Genomic DNA, 18,796 nt, shown 5'->3' with positions numbered 1-18,796 from the left:
AAGTACAGCCAATCTTGTTGTCGTTGTTCAGTCACTCCTTTGTGTCCAACTCTTTGCAACCCCATGGACTGAGGACTCCATGCTTCCCTGTCCATCACCAACTCCCGGAGCTTACTCAAACTCATGTCCATTGAGTCAGTGATGTGATACTATCCAGCCATCTCATCCTCTGTCATCCCCTTTTCCTCCCGCCTTCAGTCTTTCCCAGCATCAGGGTCTTTTCCAGTGAGTCAGCTCTTCGAATCAGGTGACCAAAGTATTGGAGCCACTCTGCCATCCCCCCAATACTAAGCCTACATTCAGAATGCTTTTGATACCAGGGTTGGAAAAACCAGTCATTAATGGATCTTAATTACCAGTTGATGACCTTCTGAGAAGGGTATCCTGACCTGAGGACTAAAGAGGAGCAGGAGACCAATCTCCATTAATGGCGAGTCATTCATCAGTGTGCTGTCAGTGGTCATCTATACCCACCAGATGGCAGCACCATGCAACACCTTGGTGCCAAAGGTGCCAAATGGGATTTGGGGGCTGCAGGGGGAAAATGAGCCTGGACAGTGGAAAGTTAATTCCCAGGGAGGGTACGTGGGAAGTGGGTTTTCCAGGTCCCTGGGAGAATAGGGATTACTAGGGCTTCTGGCAGGGAGAGATGCAAGGTTCAGACACAAAGACTGTGGAGAAACAACAGATCCAAGACTGGATTCTGCCAAACCACAGGACTGAGATGTTATTGACAGAAAAGGCACTCTTCTGGAGGAGGGATGGTGAACAAAGAGAGAAATGTTTGTTCAGTGCTTACGTTGTATCCAGTCTAGTATTTTTCACATGTTGTCTCTTGAGCAAAGACTAAGGAATCCAGGGAGCTGGATTCATATTCCAGGCCTGGCACTTACTAGTATGATCTTGGGCAAATTACCTAAACTCTCTGTTCCTTGGTTTTTTATCTGTAAAATGGGGATGATAATAATAATATCTCCTCCTAATAGGGATGTTGTGAGCATTAGATGAACTCATAAAGCACATTGAAGGCACTATATGTGCCTAGTCACTCAGTCATGTCCGACTCTTTGCGACCCCATGGACTGTTGCCTGCCAGGCACCTCTGTCCACAGGGATTCTCCAGGCAAGAATACTGGATTGGGTTGCCATGCCCTTCTCCAGGGGATCGTCCCAACCCAGGAATCAAACCCAGGTCTCCCACATTGCAGGCAGATTCATTACCATCTGAGCCACCAGGGAAGCCCAAAGGCATTATGTAAGAATTGGCTATTGTTATTTTTACCATCTCTGGGCACCAAAGTATTTGAAAGTTCACCCAGAAGGAACTTTCCTCTATCTAGGAGCAAAAGGTCCTAGAAACCAGCTCTTGGCTTCTCCTCTTTCACCTTGTTGAAGGACCCAAAGCAACTCCTAGAGGAATCACAGTGTAGCAGATCCCAACTGAAATCCTACAACTAGAGCCATCTAACGCTCTGTGTCTACTTATTCACCTACAGAGTATTTTTGAGTGCCTGCTCTGTGCTAGACCCAGTGCTGGCTGCTGCTAACACAGAGATGACTTATAGACATACACCCTTGCCCTCAAGAAGATCATTGTTCAGTGGAGGAGACCAATGAATAAACAGCTATCATACAGCCTGATGAGCTCCGAACTGATATACTGTATTCATATGAAAGAAAAAGGCACAGGTAGACACACCAGATTCCTCCCAAATAAGTGATTGTACAACTTCCAAACAGCTCTGCTTTCATTCAGTCACTAGACAGCTCTTCTGGGTGGGAATTTGTTCTTTAGACCTAGAGGAAAGTATTTGCAAGATAGTTAGTAGACCAAGGATTGATATCCAGCATATATATAAAGAATTCATATAAACCAACAAAAGAGAGAGGCAAGAATATCCAAAGGGAAACATGGGCCAAAAATATGAACAAGGAATTAACCAAAGAAGTGTAGATATCCAATATAAATAAGAAATGATCCTTAAACTTGTTAAAAATCAGGAAGTTACATTTTAAAATATAAATACCATATCTCATGTATCAGATTGACAAATTTAAGGAGATTATTTTCAAGGATTGGAGAGAGTATAAAAGAAATAGGTACTCATTATCCTGCTGGTGAAAGTGTGACTGGTATAGTCACTTTGGAATGCTGTCTAGCAGTAATGATGAAATTTAAAATGCACATGCCCTATGACCTTGTACTTGAAGTGCATTCCATGGAACATTCCAGTGCTTATTTAAAATGAAGAATATCAAGCCCACCCCACATCTATTGAATCAGAATCTGCGTTTTTATCAAAATCCTCAGATGAGTCATATATACAATAAGGCCTGAGAAGCAATACACATGAAACTTTTAACCATAGGCTTTCTTCGGAAAAAGAACCTGATTAAGGGTAGTGGTCAAGTGCTGAACTTCTTACCAGGTACCTCTGTAATGTCTGAATTTTTATAATGACTACTTCTTAATGTTACACTTCTGGAATTCAAATTATTATTTTCTTAATTTAAAATTTGACTCCTGTTTTTGTGGTTAAAACAACCTGATTCTCACTGGTTGCCATCCTTTGTGAACTGAGCTAGTCTTGGAGGTACTCTAAGCCTGTTTCTTAATCTGTCAAAGAGGAATAGTAACTATACCTCAGCCCAGCCTCACACATTGGTAGGCTCTGAGGGCAGTATATCAAAGATAACTCAGCCTTTGACATTCATGATAATGCTTCTTCATCATCAGGAAAATGGACATACCTATGGTTTATGGCCATTGAGAAGAGAGCAGTACCACAGGAAGAAGATTTCTGTTGAATGGAATAAACACAGAAACAAGCCCATGCACACACACACACACACACACACACACAGTTCTTGAGTGACCTATACTTATTGTGGGTATTTCCTATTGAACAAAAATGAAAGGAATCATTAAGGTACATGACCACTGTCATCATGTAGGGAAAGCAGGAATGTTATCAACCACCATCTCTTTCTTTTGCTCACTCAGAACCATTTCTTAGTTTTGTGTGCTTTACATAAATAACATTATGTTATCTGCTGCTGGAGATACAGTAAAGAATTTTGGCTTCTTGTCCTTTAACAGGATGCTCAGAAGAAGATACATTGATTAGGGAAGCAACAGAGCATGATGGTTACACATACATAACCAGGCAAATTTGGGTTTGAATTCTAGATCTGCCATTTACTAGTTTTGTGAATTAGTGCAAGGTGTTGTTGTGAAGATTAAATGAAATAATATTTGTAAAACTTGGTACTGAACCTCTGGAAAGCATTCAACAAATGTTAGTTTTAGTGTTACTTAACACTTTTATTTAGACAACAAATTAATGGTATTTCATTTCCAATCCATAATTATACATATTTTATAGCATATATTGAGGAGTCCAACCCTTCTGTAGCCCAAGGACTATATATACATTTTTAATGTTCTATTACTTAGAGGGATGAGTATCAGTTTTTACACAATTTATGTAAGTAACCAAGTAAAAACTATGGAGAACAGTGATGAGTCTTACTTGACTGCCTAGACTTCTAGGCAGGTCGGGTGTACCAGCACTGTTCAATCCACAGAGCACTGTTCACACATACCTTGTCTTAAGCTTCACAGCCACCCCGAAAGGCAAGTTATTATCACGCCCATTTTCCAGATGAGGAAACTGTATGTAAGGCAAATATTCATGAGTAAAAGTGGTAGAGGGCTTCTGACTCCAAGTCCAGTACTCCTTTCCATGTGTCACATCCCTCCTGGGTATCTGGTAAGGAATATCATCTTCACTGAAGAAATAACTAGCTGATAAGACCCCAATTAAAAAAAAAAAGAAAAGGAAAAAAGACCACAAGTGAGAGATCTCTTGGAAGTATTTGCATCTTCAAAGATGATTGTTAAAAACAGAAGCACTCTCAAGCCCTAAATGGATGCTGTCCTCTGAGCAAGGAAAAGAGCTACTAAATCCCTTTTCCAAAGGATAGAATCTGGCTGGGGAAGTGGGGGAAAGGAAGTCATGTGTATTGAGTCCTTACTGAGAGCAGAAGTATGGTCACAGATTTCCTCAAACCCATGAAAGATTCTTGCCTGCTAATTTATGTGGCTTCAAGAAGGCAGAAAAAAGAACTGGGATGGCAAAATGCCTCTCTTCTTAGAAGATGCCTGGAGGCTCCTGTCATGCCTGGGTGAAGGACAGCACAGAGCCCTCCTTCCCAGAGCCAGCAAGGAGGAGCACAGAACCCGTGTGAGGGATGGCTGGCGCCAACCAGGCATGAGGAGAAGCCAACGACCTTTTCAGGTTTGGTATATGATGGTCTGGGGCATTAAGTATGTTCTGTGCTTCTCTGTCAAGCAGATGGTAAATAAAATATTCAGCAGACATGCAACCTCCTCACCACGGCGAGGTGACTGGCTTGTTCAGAACAGAGTGATTGTGGTGGAAGGCACAAATTGCGAGTGGCAAGAAGCAGCTGGGAAAGAGGCAACAATCTGCTTCTTGTGGCAGAGCCAGAGACCAGAGCTGGGGACAGCTTGCATTTGCAGCAGGCCCAGAGCCCCTCCTCAGAGAACCGTGGAATCTGTCATCAAAGGACTTCTGTAAACTTGGTTCCGAGACAAATGCAGATGCAGAAAAGTACATAGAAGTACAAAGTACTCAGATGGATGATTCCAGATAAAACAGCCTTAGCAGGTACCAACAGTTAGGCTGATATAGCAGGATGTATTTGCAGATACCAATATAATCAGTCTTCTGAAAGAGTCCAAATCCAAAGAGCATCTAGGCATTTGCTAGTAATTCTCCACCGCACATGGAATCTCTTATCCAAGCACTTGATGAGGGAGTGGACAGACTCCAGAATAGAGAACTTAGGACCTTGTATCCCCAGGTAGTTTGACAGAACTAACGTTCAATCCAGCAATTCCACATTCAGGTGGTTTTCCAAAAACAAGATAAACAAACAGTTATTCAAAAAGGTTTCTAGTCACTGTAGCATTACTTGCAATAACCAAGATATGGAAGCAACCTAAGTGTCCACTCATAGATGAATGGATAAAGAGAACATGATATATAAAAAATGGAACATTACTCAGCCATAAAGAAGAATGAAATCTTGCCACTTGCCACAACGTGGATGGACCTAGAGTGTATTTGCTAAGTGAAATATGCCAGAGAAAGATAAATACCTATGATAAATAGTATCATAAGATAAATACTAAAATTTCATTTATATGTGGAATCCAAAAAAACAAAATGAACAAACAAAAACAACAGAAAAGACTCACAGATACCAGGGAGGGGTGGAGACAGATGGGTGAAATAGGCGAGGGAGATTGAGAGGCACACACTTCCAGTTACAATGGAACAAATCCCACCACATGGGGATGTACCGTGTAGTGTAGGAAATATGATGAATAATACTGTAAGAACTCTGTATGGTGACAGATGAAACTACACTTTTCATGGTGATCATTTTGTAATTTATAAAAATATCAGGCTTCCCTAGTGGTCCAGTAGTTAAGAGTCTGCCTCGCAATGCAGGGGACAACAGTTTGATCACCCGTCAGGGAAGAGTCCACATGCTTTAGGGCAACTAGGCTCTTGGGCCACAGCTACTGAGCCTGCGCTCCTGAGCCCGCAAACTGCAATACTGAGCCCGAGCGTGGCAACTACTAAAGCCCACACCCACCACAGCCCGTGATCTGCAATAAGACAAGCCACTGCAAAAAGAAGCCCACGCACCTCACCTAGAGAGTAGCCTCTACTCTCCACAACTAGAGAAAGCCCACGCACAGCAACGAAGGCCCAGCACAAAGGTAAAACTAAATATGAATTCTTAAGAATTTTTTTTAATTTATAAAGATATAAAATCACTATGTTGCACACCTAAAATTAATATAATTTTGTAAGTCAACTGGACTTCAATTACAAATAAATACATAAATAATTTAATAAGTTCCTGGATATATGATCAATAAATAAAAATCAATTGCTTTTCAGTACTTTAATGAAAATATTCTATTTATAGCAACAGAAAATACACCTAAAACCCCAGCTAGCAAAAGTTGTGCAAGAGACACATCACAGCTCCAACAGTCACACTTTCAATGGTCACAGTTCCTTCTAAGAATGTCATGACTAAGTAAAAAGTTGAGATCCAAAGCTGACCTCTCAGAACTACCCAACTATCTTTTGCTGAGGATCTTTGCCCCCAGATGGAATCCATGGGTCTCCAATAACTCAATGGAGGCCAAGTGTCCAGAATAGTTGGAAGAGACAGTGGGGGATCTAACCCCTTATAAAATGGAGTCTTCCCCACTCTTCAGACAGTATTTTTTCATGCTCCACCCTCCCAGATCTTAAACAAATAATGGGTATTTTTTCCTTTTTAGTCTAATTGTGGTAACAGCAACAAAAGAAGCTGCCTGAACTTGAAGAACTTATTCAGAAGTCTTCCATCTTCTCAGCTCCCTGACCATAATTCTATCCACTCAAAGCAGGATAACAGGCAAGTCAAGGCACCCAGTGGCTAGCATCTGACATGGCCAACTGTGAAAGGCCATGTATCCTCACCTCTGGGATCATGTCTGAGTACACTGATGCTGTAGGGCATCAGTCCAAGACTGGAGAAGACCAAGTCTACTTCCTTACAGAACAGAAGGCTCCCATCCTCGGGGTGGGCAGGGGCCTAGCAAGGGGACCCACTGAGGGGCTGGAGCCATGCCCTCGCTCAGTGAAATCCCAGAGTCCAGATGCTGAGAGATCTTTTATACCCTGTGCTTCTCTGAGTGAGTTCCCTAGCAGCTGCGACTTTTTCTAAATCTCTAAAAGGCTGCAGCAGTCTAGAAATTGTTGAACTTCTGAAGGCAGAGGCCCACGGTTACCATGGCCACTGTCAGTTTGCCTCAGCTCATGTTCTGCGTTCACTGGTGAGAATCCAGAGTCTTTGACAGAGCTCCAGACCCTCTACTCCAGCAATCCTTGGATGGCCACCTTCATTTGGGGAGACTCGGTGCTGGCCATGGAGATTGAAGTGGGAACACAGTCCAGGGCTTGGCCACCATCTTGGGATTGAGCCACTGACAACCCGCAAGTGCTTCTGGGAATGTGGAGTCCATTTTTTTTCCTGACTCTTTAAAGAGAGGTTACTTTTCAACATCACACTGTGTTGTTGACTCAAATTAATCATCTAATTTATCAAGTACTGACTTAACAATGGGAGGATGACATTAAGGTAGGGCTATTTGCCTTTCCATAGAATAATCCCAATCTGCTGGGCAATTTAAATGCTTATTAATATTTTTAAAGTGTGTCCTTCCTTACAATCAAGCTGCCGCTTTTCACAGCTACCTGTGTCCCTACCTCCCACAGCACTGTCAGATTCTTTCTTAAGTGTTTACTCTTAACCTGTTATAAATTGGGAAAACAGCTGAATTATTAGAATTGTATGTAAATGAGGGCAGAAAGGCTTTTTTGTTGTTTTTGGCTTTAACCAAGGAACTAAGGAACTCTCCCATGAATAAAGTATTCAAGGGTTTGACACATTTATTAATTCACTTATTTCCTGCTTTTCAACTTCCTCACTGTTCCAGCAGCTGGTACTCCAGCCCCACCAGTCAATTCCCCACAAACCAGCCAGAGTGAACACACACACACCCTCCGTCCCTCCCGTTTTAGAATCCTTTAGCAGCTTCTCATTGCTCTGGGAATGAAGTCTGGCCTTCCTGTGGCCTTTGATAAGCACTGAGAGCCTGGTCAGATCTGGCTTCTCCTACCTTCCTCCTTCATCACTTCCAGGCCCTTGTATAGGCCACTCTTAACCTCACCCTAGGCCCCCCAGCTCATCTTACAGATTTCCTCTTAACCCCTCCCTTTACAGGCTTCCCCAGTGTCTCAGAAGTTAAAGAATCTGCCCACAATGTGGGAGCCCTGGGTTCGACCGCTGGATTGGGAAGATCCCCTGGAGAAGGGAATAGCTACCCACTCCAGTATTCTTGCCTGGAGAATCCCGTGAACAGTCAGGCAGGCAACAGTCTATGGGACCACAAAGAGTCGGACATAACTGAGCAACTAACACTGTCACTTCCTTTCCTTCCTCTACAGTCTCCTTGACCCCTTGAACAAATCCATGCATCCAACATTGGCCCATGGTCTCATTTACTTCTCCATCCAAACATTTAGCCCCAAATCATAACTGCATAATGGCATTCCAGATTTAAGGCTCTACCATTTATTAGCTGAATTGTCTTAGGCAATTTACTTAACCTCTCTCAGCTTGTTTCTTTATCTATGTGTGTGTGTTACACGACTTCAGTCATGTCTGACTCTTCGTGACCCTGTGGACTGTAGCCTGCCAGGCTCCACTGTCCATGGGATTCTCCAGGCAAGGATACTGGAGTGGGTAGCTATTCCCTTCTCTAGGGGATCTTCCCAACCCAGGGATCAAATCCACATTTCTTATGTCTCCTGCGTTGGCAGGTGGGTTCTTTACCAGTCATGCCACCTTGGAAGTCCTTCTTTATCGATAAAATGGAGATAATTATGTCACCTACCTCATTTCACAGTGAGGGCTGAGATGGTAATAGATACAGCACCTAGCATAATAAATGTGATCACTATTTTTTTCAATTATCTGTTTTCCTCCCCAAAATATAAGTCCCCTGAGGTAAGGAACCATGCCTGTCTTGCACTTACCATGGGGTGCACGGTACTGAGCAGGGAATCTGGAACACAGCTACTCAATTATTGCTAAATATTTACTGAATGAATACATGAATGTCAGAATGCCACCTAAGAATCCGCAGAGGCTCCCATTTCAAACCTGAGCAAATTTCCATTCTTTCACATGCATTCTCCAACCAGCCTGTTCAGCTTTTCTCTGCTGCACTATAACAGCTTGTCTGATGAAATTCCTTTCACTTCATCAAGTCCTCCCTTTCAGAGCTGGGTCTTCCCTCCCCCAAGAAGCTTTCCTGTGCCCACTGCTCAGGTCTTCTTGAATCTCCCACTTTGAATCATTGGTTTTGCTCTCTGTCGTTCCCAAGCTCCTTTTGGCCCTCATCTCTCTGTCAGTTGATATGCAGTGATATGCAGTGGCCTTGAAGGCAACTTCTGCTTTACCTCTCCCTGTGTGGCCCATCCCCACCCCAGCCCTGGTCAGAGTCAGCCCGCCCTCAGTCAGGGTCACTCTGCCTCCCACTCCTGCCAGAGGACCTTTCCTTTTGATAACATTCTCTCAAAAATCACATCCTTGCAGTGTTTACCTCTCAGTTTCCGAGCTTTGCCACGCCTCACTTAAGGTATTGACTTTTCAATTCAGGATAAATTATTCAGCAGCTCATTTTCAGCCAGACTCCTCTTTTCTTCAGGGCCTTCTCCTCCAGCCACCATTTCGGGGCAGCCTTTAAGTTCTAATGACGTGTTTACAATTCATGCTCTGCCAGACATTAAAGCATCGTGGTGCACTCAGGGATGATGAAGCGCTACTTGGGATTCTCAGCAGAGGGAAGGGCCTAATAAGAGAGCTGCTCTGTTGTTTACAGAGAGCAAAGATTTCTGTCTTCACTACAAAAGATGTGTGTGCACACAGTGGCAGAGGGGTTCTGGTTCAAAGGCAGGGCTTTTGCTGGAACTTTCCAAGCCTCCCTGAAGAACAGACTGGCAGCTGATAGGGACAGCTAGTCCTAATCCAATCAACTGTAGACTTAAGGATTTTCACTCTCTGTGCTAGTGGGTTGAATGTTGGGGTGGGGGCGGGAGGGGGGAGTGGAGGAGGGGGAAAGGAAAGGGAAAAGAAATAAAAGAAACCATGATCTTCTATAATCAGGGGCATCTGACAAAGCAAGCAAGAAGCAGCACATAATGCTTACCCTTAGGACTGAGTTTTTACATAGAGGCTTTGCCTCCTTTTCAAAGCACCACTACCAGCCCCTGTCTGAGCCCTTCCTGTTGAAAGGTCTTGTAGCCCACCACAAGCTCCCTTCCTGCTGGATGTTACTGGCCCTAGCTGTCTAGCTCCTTGGCTCTTGGCCTCCCAGGCTCCTAGTTGGAGACCTCACCCCCCGCCCCCCACAGCTTCCTAACCTGATTGTGCCATAAGATCACAGGCTGTGACTATATATTCAGGGCCATCGGACATACGAAGGTGTAATGTACATGGTCAGTAATGGGGGAAGACAGGTGAGAGAACTCTCACTGAGAGTCATATGAAGGGAAGGAGACTCCCTGTTATCTTAGATGTTGCTGACATCATTCTCTAAATTATTTGATTAATCTCCAGCCTAGGGTTTAGGCTAATGATCCCATCCCAAAGAATATCAAAATTGAGAGGCAGGCAACAGGACTTTCTGGATTCCATCAAAACTGGAGTTTCTAGTGGCATTACAGAAGGAATTGAAAACAAATGATAACAACACAAATAAGGAAGGTAGCATGTGCCATAGCCAGAGGAAGAAAATAAAAATAGTTGGTATTATGGCCACTTTTGCTCTGCCACAAAATTCCATCTTTCCCTCCTTGTCCCTCTCTCTTTCACTAAACACTGTGCTGTGTTTAGTCATGTCCAACTCTTTTGCAACTCCATGGCCTGAGGCCCACCAGGCTCCTCTGCCCATGGAATTCTCCAGGCAAGAATATTGGAGTGGGGTGCCATTTCCTACTGCAGGGGATCTTCCCAACCCAAGGGTCAAACCCACATCTCTTGTGTCTCCTGCATTGGCAGGTGGATTCTTTACCACTGAGCCACCCACTGAACGCTGAAAAGATACAAAACGTGAGAGGACAAGATACTGTACCAGAGGCACCCATGCTCCCTTCTTAGAGAAACCCTCAGCCCTGCCAGGTGTGTCCTGGCACCCTGCTTCTCCCAAGATCCTTATCCCTGCTTCCGGCAAAGCTGATTGAATAAGGGGTGGACACCTCTTGGCCAGAAGTCAGCCCCATCAGATTCTCTCTCCCAAGAATCTGTGGCTGAGACACAAAAGATTGAATCAGTTAGCAGTGAGGGGTAAAGAAGGGTAGTGGTGTGCAGTTGGGAGGTAAGGCCACCATTTTTGGAGAGCCAGGATGGGTCGTGTGAAAGCAGATAAAGAAATAGAGAAGCTAGCTGAACAGAGAGAATGAAAGACGGGAAGAGAGAGAGATGGGGATGGGGCGGGGGGGAGGGGGACTTCTACAATTACATATTATGAGTCACCTGAACGTATCCCTACCTCCAAGTTACTCTTGAACTAATAAAGAAATAATTCACCCAGCAATGCAAGTGGTGGCGGTGGTTTAGTCGCTAAGTTGTGTCCAACTCTTAGAACCCCATGGACTGTAGCCTTCCAGACTTCTCTGTCCACGGGATTCTCCAGAAAAGAGTACTGGAGTGCGTTGCCATTTCCTTCTCCAGGGGATCTTCCCAGGAATTGAACCTGGATCTCCTGCACTGCAGGCAGATTCTTTACCAACTGAGCTACAAGGGAAGCCCAGCGATGCAAGTAGAAATAACTAACACTTAATGAGCACCTACTAAGTGCTACAGATATGGTTTGCTATAGATTAGAATACATCAGTTCTAGTAGAAACAATCCAGTGACATTGACCAACTGGTGAGTGATTTACTGCCACTCTCTAGCTAAGGCGACTGATGCTCACACAGCTTAGGTAGACAGCAGAAGGTCCTGTAACCAGAACGTGGCAAAGCCTGGATGGGAACGTGTTGGGGATGATGGCAGACCCATGGTTCCTCAGCTCCCACTCTAATGTATAAAGGTATGAGGACAACATACCTTGGCAACACTGAGAAACCAACAGGTTCACATCAATGAGGTTTCCAACAAAGTGAAGCAAACCCTTCAAGGGAAATTAAAAAAAAAAATGTTAGTTGGAAGTCCTAAAACATATGTGACATTCTCCTGCCTGTTTAAACTAATCACTGACTGAGCGCAATGTAACATTTCCCTGATCCGTTCATCCCTTCAGAAATATATGGAGGATATCCTGTTTGCCTCGCACTAGGGCTGTAAGGAGATCCAACCAGTCCATCCTAAAGGAGATGGGTCCTTCATGGAAAGACTGATGCTGAAGCTGAAACTCCAATACTTTGGCCACCACATGCGAAGAGTTGACTCATTGGAAAAGACCCTGGTGCTGGGAGGGATTGGGGGCAGGAGGAGAAGGGGACGATAGAGGATGAGATGGCTGGATGGCATCACCGACCCAATGGACGTGAGTTTGAGTGAACTCCAGGAGTTGGTGATGGACAGGGAGGCCTGGCGTGCTGCGATTCATGGGGTTGCAAAGAGTCAGAAACGACTGAGCGACTGAACTGAACTGAACTGAAGAACTAAGAAAACAAAGTTGCATAAAACAAAAGACTTTCCCCCAAGGAGTTCAAAGCCTGGAGGGGAAATACATAAATAATATACAATACCCATGATGGTGGTAGCTAACATCTTTGGTTAGCTGGTATTTTACTTGCATTATCTTAATCCTCATAATAAATCTATGCAGGAAATACTGTTATTATTATTCTCATTTTACAGAAGCAGAAATTGAGATTCAAAGAGTCCAAGTAATTTGCTGCTGCTAAACAGTGAAGCAGGGCAAATTCATATAATCAGTCTGGAATCTGAGCTATTAGCATTGCACTCTACAGTTTCCTCCATGTAAGCAAATAATTGCAAGCAGGATAATCAGGACAAAGTCAGGTACTGGCTTATGACCGCAAGGAAAGAGTGATCAGACCACTGGTAGTAGAATTTCACCAGGAGGACACAGGAAACCATCCAGACAAAGAGAATAGCATAAGCAAAAGCACAGCGATGGGAAATGGCATCAGACACCAAGAGAGCCGCCAGGAGGCTCATGCATTTGGAGCACCGTGTGTGGGAAATGGAGGGCAAAGGAAAAAGTGGAGAGAAATGAGGGCAGAAAGACAGGAAGGACCAGATGTGGGCAACCTCATGTTACACCTCACCTGCCCAGAGGAAATTAGGAGGCAATGAGGGTGTCAGGTGGGGAGAGGATGGGATATTCTTTGTATTTTCAGAGAGATAAGAAAGATTGTTCAGGCTGCAGGGTGGAGCTTGAGAGTAAAGCTGGTGGTTCTGAAAAGGGAGGGGAGCAGGAAGGAGGGGATACTGCCCTTCTAGGGACATACGGAAATGGTGTGTGTGTGTGTTTGGGGACTAGTCACAATAAATGACTAGAAATGAAGCACTGGAGTCCTGAAACGTTACATAGCCATCTGCAGATGAGACAGATCTGCCCAATGAATTGTCCAGCTCCAAATGCCCAATGAGAAGCCCTAGGTCAAGAGAAACTTGAAGTCATTCTAGATGCTTCTTTCCTTCACCCTGCCTCACCCCACAGCCAACACACATATGTATTAACAGTCTGAAAGTCCTGTGTCTTCCGCTACTTCTCCACATCTAAGTGCAGTTCTCACCATTTCTCCTTCTGTGAGTGTGCTCTTTGTCTTTGGATTCCTGACACTTAACATTGTGCTGAGAACAGAGTGGGTGATGGCTGATGTTTGTTGAACCCAATGGAGCTGCTTAATCCTGTGGGATACATGGTCCCTGTACAATACCCTTGACTTGAGTGAAATCAATTAATGCCCTCTTCACTTGTGATCTTGACATGAGTATTTCTCCCAGGTCTCAGCAAAGCTGATGGTTTCTGCTTGGTTTCCTCACAACATAAGAAACACCACGTTTCATCATCCAGTTGCTGTTCTCTTCAGAAACTCTTTATATTGCCCAGCATCCCTTGAGTAATCAGAGCAAATATAATGTCTTTACTGCATCTATTTGTTATTTGGAATGCACAGCAAGCCTTCATGGAAAATTTCCTTAAGTTCACACATTTCCTTTCAGAATGAATCTTTATCTACATTTAACTCTTGAGTCACCTCTCTCTCTCTCAGACACACACACACACACACACACACACACACACACACACACACACAAACACACACACACACACACACACACACACACACACACATAAACGATCTTTAGATCTTAAATAGAAATAGTCTTCAACTGAGAGCCAAATCTCCACTCTGGACCAGGTTTTGATGTTACTTGACCTTAATTAAGCAACTTAACCTCAATTTCCTCATTTATAAAATAAGGGATCTGACTCAAATAGTTTTCAAATGACTTTTCATGGAATCTAGGCGTTCTTTGGAGGTAACTAGAGATAACACTGGAGATGAGGGAGAGCTCACACACACACACACACTCACACACACACACTCACTGTGATAATCAGTGGTGGTTTCCACCAAACAATTTTACTAGAAAATGCCTTCTGGGCATATGGCAGTATCTCACTTGTGGGCCTCTTTGTGGCTGAGTAGGATCACACGGCTGGTTTTGATCCATGTGACCTAAAAAGTTTTGTGGGTCACTGTCATATCAGAGCATTTAATTACCAATGCAATACTCTTCAAAGTTGTCTCTTTTCTTCTGCTATGGCAACCAGCAATACTGGGATGGTGGCTGCTTCATCCACTGGTGTCCTGGAGTGGAATTATGACCTGAGCCCAAGCCCATCTATGTCAGACATACAGCATGAACAAGAAAAGCCTTTTCATAACAGCTGATAAACTTAGGAGGCTGATTTTCACTGCACGTAACCTAGCCTATGCTGACTAATACACACACACACACACTCTCACACATAAATTCTACTTAAGATTTTGTTTGACAAATGGGTCCAAAGGCTAAAAACAAAATTGAAAATTTCATTTCTGAGGACCCTTACAATCAGAAATCTCTGAGTCTACACAGATTCTTCCAATACTCTGGCTATCTTCCCTATCCTCTTTACATATTTCAATTTTACTTAATTTCCATGAACTTCTCTTAATTTTATGGGTACCGCCCCCCCCACAGAGATTTACTTTCACATAAAATTGTATGCCAATTTGGGAACCTCAAAATGGTGACCCACTTTTTCTTCACCACACGGACGTTCACTTACCACAGCATCAGAACAGACTTATCTGCCAAAGTTGACAGCTGCACTCTGACAAGGTGAAACTTGTTGCAAGCTGTACCCAACTGTCTCTATTTACCTTAGACACAAGTGAAAATATGTGTCCTCACTTTAGAGCCACTGCTTGTGTGAGTGTTTTAGTCAGCTAGTACCCCTACTGTGCCTGGAAAGAGTTCTATGCAAAGTGGTTTCCCAGTAAATATATTGATGGTTTTTGTGAAAATAGTGGATACATGTAGCACCACTGTTTCTTTCACAGTCTGATGTCTTATGGAACCTCCCTCTTTCAAGTTCAGCTAGGCCAGATGGGTTCTTCCACTGCTTAAAATAGCTTAGATGGGATACCAACTGGAATCTGAGAGATTAAATTCAATCAGTAATTTAAAATTTTTGTTGCGCCTAATCTAATAATCTACTTCAATTCAGTAGGTCTGGGATGATGGCTTAGAATCCATATTGTTAATAAGGTAACTCTGATGCAGGTAGTTACAGAACCACAATTTGAGAGGTTTAACGCTTGATCTTTAAGCTTTTTGGAATCCTAGGAATCTGGCTAATTTCAAATTCCAGATATGCAAGAGATCCTAAATGTTCAGTAAAAGGTACCACAGGAGAAGCACTAGTCATTTTTAGGCATTGCCCCTTTGGTGGTTAGGCCAAGGCATGGGAATGAAGGAGCTGGGATTTCACAGCATCAGAAAAGGCTGTAGGAAACAGGAGGGAGGGTCTCTCCTAAGGGTCTCATCATCTAAGTCTAAAGGTACCAGTGATGCCAGAGCAGGGCCCAGAGTTTACAAAGAACTGTGGTGGGTAGACCAAGAACTCAACAAGGTTGCCAAACCAAGGCAAGGACGGGACCCAAAGCAGGTTCTGGATGTGAAGCCCAGGGCGTACAGGGAAATGAGAATGTGGACATACAAGTGACGGATCTAGGCAGTTATTTGGAGGAGAGATCTGAGTGAGTCCTAGAGATACACACAGTGGCCTGGATGTCAGTTATCCCCTTGTAGGGGACTAAGGATCAACCTGGTAGAGTGGTTCCTAGAGTATGGAATAATGTCTCTGGAAGACAGATTCAGTAAAAATTGAGTTGGGCTTTAATCAAAATGTCCAGGAGTGGGAAAAGTCAGAGGATGAGTATAATTCATGACCCAGGGAGAACTGAGAGTTGAACCCAATAAATCTGGTTGTTAAGTTAAAGGGTTGACTCAATAGGGTTAGAAATAGAAGACAAAGTTAAAATTTGGGGGAGCTGGTAGAAATCAGAATGGAGCAGACAGAACATGAGAGCAGGAGTGAAGAAAAAGGTCAAAGGCAATCTCTCTTCTTACAGCTATGAGACTGGTATCTCACTTTTGCTGGTTCCATGTGGTATGGGGTGGGTGGCCTGGTTTGAAGACAAATGAGGCAGGTGCTGACCTGTCCTCAGTGGATTGTAGAGAGAATGGGCCCTTCGACTCAGAAGTCAGCCAAGGTCTATTCATCCACCTTGGCAACAAAACAGAGCTGAGCCATCAGATACCAAACACAGCACTGAGGAATCAGGGTAGACAGTGGGATTGCTTGGGTCATGTGACTTCCTAGGCTCCAGTTTGACAAACAAGCATAGCTTAATGGGGAGAGAAAATTTTTTCAGAACAAGAAAGGGCAGCATTCTCTTCTTCCTCATCTTCTTGTTCCTCCCATTACAGAAGGCCTTTGCTAAAACAGTGGAACATGGCCCAGTAATTCCACTGACGCTGTGTTAATTGTTTCTCATCACAAATTTGGGCACATCCTTTCCCAATTAAAAATTCGTTACATTCAAGGAAAAAATAATTTAGGGCTCATTAGAGTTTTGTTTTTTAATCAGTTAATAGAATGTGGTAGATAATGGAGGGAGAAGGCAGAGTTGGGCTGGAAGACTGGAAAATTGATTCTCTTCCCAGTTCTGACATTTACTAGCCATGTGACCTTAGGCAAATTGCTTCATGTATTTAGGCTTTTGTTCCCTTGTTTGTAACAAGAAGGTTATCAAACTTGATGGTTTCTAAAAGTCCTTCCAACTCAGACGTTCTCTGGTGTCTGATTGTACTTCCTTTCCACCTAACAAGAAGGCTTAGGAAAATGGAATTGGCTCACCTTGCAGAAATGGGCATTTAATTGTTGGATGACTAGGTGGAGGGATTAAAGGATGAGTCACATCCAATGACACGTATTTCTGGACATCTCCAATGAAAGGGTTACTGTACCAATGTGAGGGGGAGACCTAAGCAGGTGACGAAAGCAAATCATAGAGTTAAAGAAATGGGGACATGGTTATATGAGTTGTAGATCCAGATCCACCTTTGACCTTCACTGATGTTAAATCCTAGAATTCATGAATATAGACTCTCGGAACTCAAAGGCTTATCATGTCAAATCAACCCATTTGACAGGTGGGGAAACTAAGGCTAGGCAAAGTGACTTGCCTGCAGTCCCAGAACTTGCTAGCAACAGAAAGTCTGAACCAGCTCTTCTGCCTCTCCCTCCTGTGCTTTTTCTCTGCACTGTGCTGTATCACATTTCCCACAAGTGCAGCTAAAAATGGAGCTGAAGCGTTAGGCAAAAGCCCAGAGCTGATGACCCAGTGTTAATGGCAAACTATTATCAAAGCGAAGGACTTCCCCCAAGCCTCTATACCCAGTATCCCAACCTGTGCTCTGGAACCACCCTCCCCCTAACAACTGCAGCTGAAAAGCAGCATGAAACTGTGGACTCTGAAAAATGCACATCCCATAAGAGAAGATGATTAGGAGCAAAGACAGAAACAGCTAATTTTAGGGATTTTCTGGGAATAATTCCAAAGAGAGTTGGGCTTACTGAGAATACTCATGGGCAGTGGCAAAAGTTAGAACCTCCTCCTCTCCCCAGAACCATGAAAACCCCCCTTCCCATCTGGCCAGGAGCTTTGCCAACTAACTTCCTTCTAAGGCATTCAAACTCTCTGGACCTTGATTTCTCTTCTATAAAATAGAGAAGAACAAAGCCTGTGATAATTAAGTGAGGCTCATGCATATCCAAGCACCATATTCATCCATTCAAGACTGTCTTCACTTCAGGTCATCATTGCTTAAGAACCCCTCGTGGCTCCCTGTGTTCATTCTTACCCCTGAAACATTGCTTCTTTAGTTCTTTTGCCTAACGTGAAGAGTTCCTTGATCACTCAAGGCCCCAAGGAGGGCTTTCCTCCTGTTTTCTCCACTGGTGATCTATAACACTCATTTGGCAACATACCTGATGCTTAGAATCACAAGTTACTGTTAGTTCAGGAAAAGATCTCTTTCTAGCTAGGCAGAATAATAGGTCCTGGATATGTCTACATTTGAATCCCCAGAACCTGTGAATATATTATATTATGTGGCAAGGGAGAATTAAGCTTGCAGATGGAATTAAAGTTACTAATCTGTTGACCTTAAGGAAAGTATCCTGGGTTATCCAGGTGAGCTCAATGTAATCACTGTTGCTGCTGCTGCTAAGTCGCTTCAGTCGTGTCTGACTCTGTGCAACCCCATAGATGGCAGCCCACCAGACTTCCCCACCCCTGGGATTCTCCAGGCAAGAACACTGGAGTGGGTTGCCATTTCCTTCTCCAATGCATGAAAGTGAAAAGTGAAAGCGAAGTCGCTCAGTCGTGCCCAACTCTTAGCAACCCCATGTACTGCAGCCTATCAGGCTCCTCCGTCCATGGGTTTTCCAGGCAAGAGTACTAGAGTGGAGTGCCATTACAGGTGTCCTTAAATAAGGAAGAGGGAAACAGGAGACCCAGAACAAGAGATAGC

Source organism: Bos indicus, chromosome 15 (assembly GCF_029378745.1).
Source record: "Bos indicus isolate NIAB-ARS_2022 breed Sahiwal x Tharparkar chromosome 15, NIAB-ARS_B.indTharparkar_mat_pri_1.0, whole genome shotgun sequence".
Taxonomy (NCBI): Eukaryota; Metazoa; Chordata; class Mammalia; order Artiodactyla; family Bovidae; genus Bos; species Bos indicus.
The sequence above is the reverse complement of the archived record's forward strand: the minus strand, read 5'-3'. Positions refer to the sequence as shown.